Below are 8,250 nucleotides of genomic sequence, written 5' to 3'. Positions count from 1 at the left end.
TCATTTATTGACTATCACTATCAGGTCATTTCAAGGCACTCAGAATCAGAAATAAAAGCAATGACCTTCTTGTAAGGGATTTATGATCTGGTTTGGAGGCATATTAAAATAAACAGCCTGATAAATGATATATAATAATATAAAATGTGTCAAGAGAAAAAGGAGGGTGACAGAATACAGCCTGAGGGTTACCCTGGTGAACCCTGGTGCTTATTTTAACTCACTTTTATCTGAATGTGATTGTGGGGTTGGGTGAGGAATGTGTGGAGCAGGCTGAGGTAATCAACGAGAAATCTGTTTTCGAAACTTCTTTATCACTATGCCCTTGGGAAGAAGGCAAGGAATACTTCGCATGTGCTAGACACTGTGCCAAGCAGGGTTTGTGTTGTTTACGTTCCTAGCGCAAAATGACAAAGTCTTACCTTGCTTCCACTTTATAGGTAGAGAATTTCTAGGCAAGGAAACAGAGGCTGAGGAAATTGCCTGATTCACATTGAGCAGTAGAGTTGGAAGGTAAACCTTGGTCTCTATGTAAATGAAGTCATCACTTTCTCCACTACCACAGTTACCTTCTAAATAAAATTATTTCTATTGTTAATAATTTCAGATTGTGGCAAACTGATGAAATTTTTGTATTTATAAGAATGGCCAGTAGGATATGAACATGTCTGGTATACCACAAGACCTCAATATCACAGTTTCTCTTCTTTTCAGATGTTTAAAAGCTCTTCTTCCTTAAAGAGGATATATTTTATACATGTGATTGACTCATAATCAGTCGAAGTCTCTTTGCTGCTCAGAGCAAAGCAAACGGGACCGGGTGATGGGCAACGGCGAGAGACACAAACGCGGCTGAGGGATGCTCCTCGCGCAGTCATAACCAGGCACGGCACCGACACTTGGGGAACACAAGGAACAGGACACAAAGGACACCCTAACCACAGGTGTCTCAACCCTGACATCGGCCTGAGAGGACGTCAGAGACTCCGGCAAAGGAACGAATTCTTATGTCTTACGTTAAGTTTCTTAAATTCTTCCTTCCCTCTCTCTCTCTCTTTCTCTGTCTCTCTCTCCCTTTGAAAATCATATGAGACTGATAGCCAGATAGACTGATTTACATGTCAAATTTCATTTTGACACCCATCCATCCATTCAGAACATGTGTATTGCGTGTTTAGTATGCTGGTCTTAGAAATTCAAAGATATAAGGAACGATTCTTGTCCTCAGAAAGCTCACAAGATTATAGGGCCTCTGGGTAGCTGCATAGTCACGCCATGACTGGAAAACACCGCGGTTTCTATGACGATGCAGAAGAGAGACAGAAAGCTCCCCCGTGTGGGGTGGAGGGGAAGGGATAGTGAGAGAAGGGGATGTGGGAGGTAATAACTGACGGTGTCTTGATGCATGAGTCAACGGTCCGGGGGGAGAGGGGAGCAGCATTTGGGGAGAGACCTCCCAGGCAGAGGAAACAACAGTGTGGATAAAGGAAGACAGATGCAAAACTAGTTGAAGCCAAACATTTATTGAGCAACCACTATTTCATTATTCACAGTGAAATCTCAAGTGCAATTTGTGGTATAATCCAGATTGGAAAATAATTTCTCTAGTCATAATTAATGGCATAAATAAGCCACAAGCTGACAATAATATTGGCTATTAAAACACTCAAGACACTTGGGGTATCCAGTTACTTAGCAAGGATTTCTCCACATCCGTGCCAATCACACAGCACTCAGCAATTGTACATTTCGGGTTGTTCTCTTAAGATCACAAAGTGGTAGTCAGAGTCTTATATTAAAAGTTCTGTAGTATTTTTAAGAGCAAAACAGAACAAAATCAAATCTGAGAAGAGGAAATGTTAATTAAATGAACGTGTCAGTCCAAAGTCTGGTGGTGATTAAATAAGAAATCTGCACAGTGCAGAGCTGTGTGTTGGTGGGTCTGTTGGGCCCCATTTTGTCTACTTTCATCATGGGAATTTTTTTCTTTGCCAGTCATGCTAAGGGTGAAAAGTTTGGGGAAAAGAGTGACATTTAATTTTGATCCATGTAGGAATGACTTTTTATGGCTTTGAAGAGAAATCTGCATTTGAAGAAAATATTGGGTCCAGAAGAAGGAGAGAATTTGTTCCTTTGCCAGAGTCTCTGACTTCCTCTCAGGCCGATGTCATGGTTGAGACACTTGTGGTTAATTACCTCACTCCTCCTACACGTCTCCTAGCAGCTCCTTTAGCTCCCCCCACTTCCAGCTCATGTTCACAAAGGATGCCCTCCAAAGCGATTCGGGTGACAGGACGATTACCCTCCCTTAAGTGTTCTTTCAAATGTTTCTTTTCTATTAATGTCTCAAATAAAGAGCTCAGGCATGATCTTACCCATGACAGTCCTGACCCACTAGTAGATATTGCACTGATCGGTTCCCAGTTCTAAGCTCCTGTGACACCACAATATGATCATTCTTAAGTGAGTGGGTGGGTGGACGAGTGAATAAATGAATTCATAGACATTCATTAACAAAGGAACTATTTGATGGTAAGGTTAACTATGGGCTTACAAGAGAAGATACGGCAACAGAACTCTGAGTACAAACTGAAATGTCCATGTATGTAACTAAGCCTGGGTTTAGATATCTAAGAGTGTCAACAGTGCTTATCTGGTGGCATTAACCTCTGAGGACAAAGAAAGCGAGGCAGGTGCTGTTTTATTCTTTGTACCCAAAAGATACTGGCCATGTTTCTTACTATGTTTAAAGTTGCTCCGCTCTGTCCATGTCAGTGCCCTTAACAAAACTGAATATTGAAGATTTTTTTTTCTGATGAACTATTCATCAATTGAACTAAAGGGGAAGCCATACAAAATAATCTGATGATTTTTCTTTTATTTGTAAAGAAGTACAATTTTAAAACTAACACTGAACTTTGCAAATATGATGCTTATTTCTGAGGACCTCAGAAATTCTACTTAACCCCTATTCAGACGTGTAATTGAATGTAGCTACAAAAAGGAAGCTTCCGCTGCAGAGGACCAGAAAGGGACAACAATGCACTCTTCTGGATAATTTGAAGAGCAGAGATTTGCAACAATTCAAAATTATTCAAAGGTTTGACACTTACTGAAATGTGAGTTCAGACTTCTTCAGATGACCATTGGAATCGCCCAGAAAGAATGGTTTTATCATAGTTATATGTACTGAGAATTCCCTGCTTTAAAGTATTCAGATAATGCTCTTTCAGAGTTCTAAAGCACGGTGTTCTCTTATTTTCTGCGTGATGGCTACCAGGCTGACTGGTAGCCACCAGAGCCAGCTCTGCCAGGAAGTTTCCCTTACCTATGAGTAAAGTGCCAGCTCTAGATCCAAGACTGCAGAGCATGTTCTTTACAGTGTGGGAAAAATTACCCTGGGCCAAGATCTAGAATATGGGAAGCTGGAGTTTCCAGTCCTAGTCCTACTACAGATAAAGAGTCAATAATATATATCGTTATACAATATCATGTGAAGTATAGATATTTTTTTCTTTATGTTGGGAGCTTGGAACACGAAAGTCATGTTATATAAGGAAGTAGCAAATCGCTACAGAATGCAGACAAAAACTACCTTGGGATTTTACATCCAGAGATTCCTCTTAATTATTTATCAGGCTTGGTCTCTCAGGTGGTATGACTGAAAACAAGTGGGGGTGGGTGGCTCAGATCACTGGGTTTCAATGTGCGCCAAGTACCTGTGAGCTGTGTGAGCCCCAGACCTCTCTGGGCTCGTGTCTCTCGTTTACAAAATTCTCCTGATCTGTAAAATATTTTCCACCTTGAAAAATCTCTTGGCTGGCTGACTTTACTCCATCTATATTCTCTCCAGGAAGAGATGCATTATCAAACTTCTATCCTGATAGGAAAATAAAACTCATTTCTGTTTGTCCTAATTGGATTGCCACTCTTGCCGATGTCACCTGACTCTTGGTTTCCAGAATGTGGTGACCCGCCCTCTCCTCGTCTTTCTTTCAGAGCACCTTCCCATGGAAGCCTTGTCGCAGTAGGGATGTTTAAATTACAACTCCTGTGCCCATGATGCTACAGTGAAGACTCTCGAGGAGTGGGGGGTTTTCTTTTCCCAGAAAAGCAAGAAAAGTGATTATTGAACACCCATGGAATGGATTGTTGCTAGTTGGCTTGGATATGACTTCTGGGTTTGTACTCGGACATGGTCAGAGAGATCAAAGACACCACACGTGTCCATACATTCTTCTCACTTAAACTGCTCAATGCAGTAAACATACAATTATTGTGCTGTAGCTCACTAACTTCCTCTGAAATGATATATCCTGCTCCAGCATGGGGTTATTATCATAACAGAATTATGAATCTGATTTTAGTGCTGAACTCAAGGCTACTTTAACAAGTAGAAAGAAAAAATGTTAATATATTCAGGAGAAGGCATTTTAAATAAATATCTGTCATATAGAGTTAAACTTGTGCTTCCCTGGTGTGAATTATGGCACAATCAGGAGAGAAGGGAGAGAAAGGTATTTATTGCAGGTTGAAAAGCCAACTATTAGCTCTACTATAAAGTAAGGTAGTGAAACAGAAATTATAGATTGTTTTGATTATTCAGGAAATTCTTTAAAACAGATATTTTTTCTCTCTCTCTCTCTTTTTTGGTACCAGAAATTGAACTCAGGACCTTGTGTTTACCAGGCAGGCACTGCACTGCTGAGCTATATCCTTGGCCCTAAAACAGATATTTTCTTGGGTATATATTACCGATCAGAAGGGAATAATTCAAATAAAAACTCTGACTAATTAGCCATTAAATTGTATTTTGGAAGTGTTAAAAATTCATTCCTTGAGGTTCCTTGACAAATTTCTTATATGAAAGTTTTCTGCCCAATAAACATATCTTCAGGATATTTATCACATATATTGCTGCTTAAATAGATCCAAATGGGCTCGGGGAAGAAAGATTTATCCGAATAGATAAGAAACACTCCTAAGAAAACATGAGCTGTCAGAAATTATATTATCACAGTCACCGCACCAAGCAGTAAGCATAAGCTTCAGGGGTCACATCGACAGTAACCGTTTAATAGTTAAGCCATTGCATGTGTCTGGATAGAATTTGAAAAATGCCTAAAATCTTTTCATAAATATGTAGTCTCACTTCTTCCATATGCCAACAAACTAACTAACATGCCAGTTATTTAGAAATAATTTGTATAATTTTGATATTAAGGCTTCTGAGTACAAAAGACTCTGAAGGTAAATGTCTTTTAAGGACAAAGATACCATACGGTTCTTAAAGAAACTTTATCCGCACCGGGGTTAATCTCAAATTGAAGGGATAATGACAGCTGTGGACACATACAAGCCCTGGGTGACACGGCTGGCCAGGCCAGCTCCAGAACCATGAAGTCCACATCAGGAGAATCGAATCATCTTTTTGGAAGCAGCTACTCCTTCCAGTAGGCCTGATAATATTGCATCTTTTTTTCTTTTCTTTTCTTTTCTTTTTTTTTTTTTTGTAGTGAGGATTGAGCCCAGGGCCTTCCCGCTGATATACACCCTGGCCCTTTATTATTTGTTTTGAGACAGGGTCTCCTTAAATTGTTAAATTGCCCAGGCTGGGCTAGAACTTGTGATTTTCCTGCCTCAGCCTCCTCGAGCGCTGAGATTATAGGTTTTTAACATTTTTGGGTCAACTGAAAATCCTCAGCACATACTTGAAAGGACAGATCTGTCAGGGTGGAAAAGTGTCATCTTTGACAAGTTATTTGTGCAGCCCTCACAACATCTGAGCCTACAGGTGGGTGCGAAGACCGGGACATTTTTGGGTCCCTAGCCACTGCCACTTCACCTTTGGCACCCCCCAGACACACCCAAGGATCACACTGTCTGAATCAGACCTGAAAGTTGAACTTGGCTGAGACAGGAGGCCAGGGAGAAGGGCGGCTGGAGAGAAAAGGCCACACCAAGGAGCCGGGGACCGCCAAGGTGACAGCCCTGAGCCCTGCATGGGGTGAGGTGGAGACACGGCATCTCCTTCTACTAACAGAGGCCTCCGGTTCAGCTGTAGGTGGACCAGGAACTCTGCAGGAACAAGGCAGCCATGTGATTCTCTTCCTTCTTGTCAAGGAGCAGGTGGAGGATTTGTGGGTGGGAGGCCCCGTGGGCAGAGTGGTGCTCTGGAGTTGCTGGTTGCCACCGAAGATGAGTGTGGCAACAGAGACACCTGGGCCTGCGGCCCCATGTCCTGCCTCAGTGGTTGTCGGCTGTCCAGGCATCTGGGAAGAAGGGCTGTAGGGAAACCTAGCCACTCGCCCTTCCTGGGAATGGAGGAGTGAGGTGCAAAGACAAACACTAAGACGATGACAAGAGTCTCTGCTTAAGATGCCCAGGTTACCTGCTTCTCCCAAAGCAGCTGAGGTCACTGCTGAAACCCAACGACTCATGTCTGTGCTATCTCCAGCCCTGTCCCCAGCTCTTCTCTTTTCTGAGGCTTAAGGGCAGGGCAGGGGTAGCGGCTTCTTCCTTCTACTTTCCCTTCTCCCTTCCTCTTCTCCTCTTGTCCTTACCTCCATTCTCCTTCCCACTTTTCTTTTTAGTACTGGGGATCAAACCCAGGGGTGCTCTACCACTGAGGTATATCCACAGCACCCCGAGACTTCTTTTTGGCGTACTGGGGATTGAACATAGGGCTTTCACATTCCACTGAGCTACATCTCCAGCCCCTATTTATTTACCTATTGAAGACAGGGTTTCACGAATTTGCCCAGATGGGACTGCAACTTGTAATCTTTCTGCCTCAGCTTGTCTCCTGCAGTCTGTGTGCTCTATGGAAGGTTTCCGTACACTGATCCAGTACCCTGGGCAGCTCTCACATTGCAGTCTGCCTTTCTCTGCAGGACTGCTGTGGTCCTTGGCACACTGGGTTTGCTTGCATCTCTCTTTGTTTTCTCTCATTGGCTTTATATCCAGGGCTTTGTTCTCCACTGATAAGGTTGTGTTCCCTCCCCAGGCCACAGCTGATCCTCTACCTGAGGCCCGCAGGTCTCCTCAGGACTTCAGGTCTATTCAGATACATCCAAGTACTGCACTTACTCAAATTGTTCCTGGGTCTTACTTGGTTTCTATGGTTGGTGGTGGGAAGAATATGTACTTGAGAACATTGGATTCTTAGGCTGATTTCTTTCAGAACATCCAAAAAGCTATTTTTAAGAATTAGCTTCACAAGGATGGAAAACACAGAGGAAATGGACAGATTTCTAGATACATATGAATTACCAAAGCTGAATGAAGAAGATAAAAAAATCCTGAATGACTCAATATCAGCCAGCAAAATTAAGAATATAATAAAACACTTGCCAATGAAGAAAAGCCCAGGTCCTGACGGATTCACAGCTGAATTCTACAAGGAATTTAGAGAAGATTTAACACCAATTCTTCTCAAACTCTGTAATGAAATTGAAAGGAAAGGAATTCTCCCCACCTCATTCCTGGAGGCAAGTATTATCCTGATATCAAAATCAGACAAAGACCCAGCCAAAAAAAAAAAAAGAACTACAGGCCAATCTTCCTAATGAATATAGATGCAAAAATTCTCAATAAAATACTAGCAAACAGAATACAACAAATCATTAAAAAGATTATACACCATGACCAAGTGGGATTCATCCTAGGAATGCAGGGATGGTTCAATATATGCAAATCAATTAATGTAATATACCATGTCAATAGAATCAAAGACAAAAGTCACATGATCATCTCCATCAATGCAGAAAATGCCTTCTAGAAAGTCTAATACTCATTCCTGATTTTAAAAACCCTACAGAAAATAGGAATAGATGTCTTTACCTCAATCTGATCAAAGCCATCTATGACAAACCAATGGCTAACATCATACTAAATGGTCAAAAATTGAAATCTTTCACTTTAAAATCAGGAACAAGACAAGGATGTCCACTGTCACCACTCCTATTCAATATAGTTCTGGAAATGTTAGCTAGAGCAATTAATGAGAGAGAAATAAAGGGAGTAAGGATAGGAAAGAAGTGAAATTGTCATAATTCACAGATGACATGATACTCTACATAGAAGACCCCAAAACTTCACCAAAAGGCTTATTGATTTAATAACCAAATTCAGTATTGTAGTTGGATAGAAAATTAGCATTCAAAAGTCAAGGGCATACCTGTATACAAACAACAAACAGACTGAAAGAGAAATTAGGGAAACCACACCTTTCACAATAGCATCTAAAAA

The 8,250-nt window shown here is 41.4% G+C and overlaps 1 long non-coding RNA gene across 1 annotated transcript in view; it reads left to right on the top strand.

Moving 5' to 3' along the window:
• Window positions 1-2,542: 2,542 nt before the first annotated feature.
• LOC106148425 overlaps window positions 2,543-8,250 on the top strand; it is a 10,240-nt gene continuing 4,532 nt past the window's right edge. Inside the window, exon 1 of the long non-coding RNA XR_001233850.1 lies at window positions 2,543-3,119. This is a non-coding gene — a long non-coding RNA (uncharacterized LOC106148425). The remainder of the gene's footprint in view (window positions 3,120-8,250) is intronic.

The sequence above is a fragment of the Chinchilla lanigera genome, unplaced genomic scaffold (assembly GCF_000276665.1).
Source record: "Chinchilla lanigera isolate Chin_1 unplaced genomic scaffold, ChiLan1.0 scaffold00020, whole genome shotgun sequence".
NCBI classification, from domain to species: domain Eukaryota; kingdom Metazoa; phylum Chordata; class Mammalia; order Rodentia; family Chinchillidae; genus Chinchilla; species Chinchilla lanigera.
Note: the sequence above shows the minus strand (reverse complement) of the source record. Positions and strands in the feature narration are given on the sequence as shown.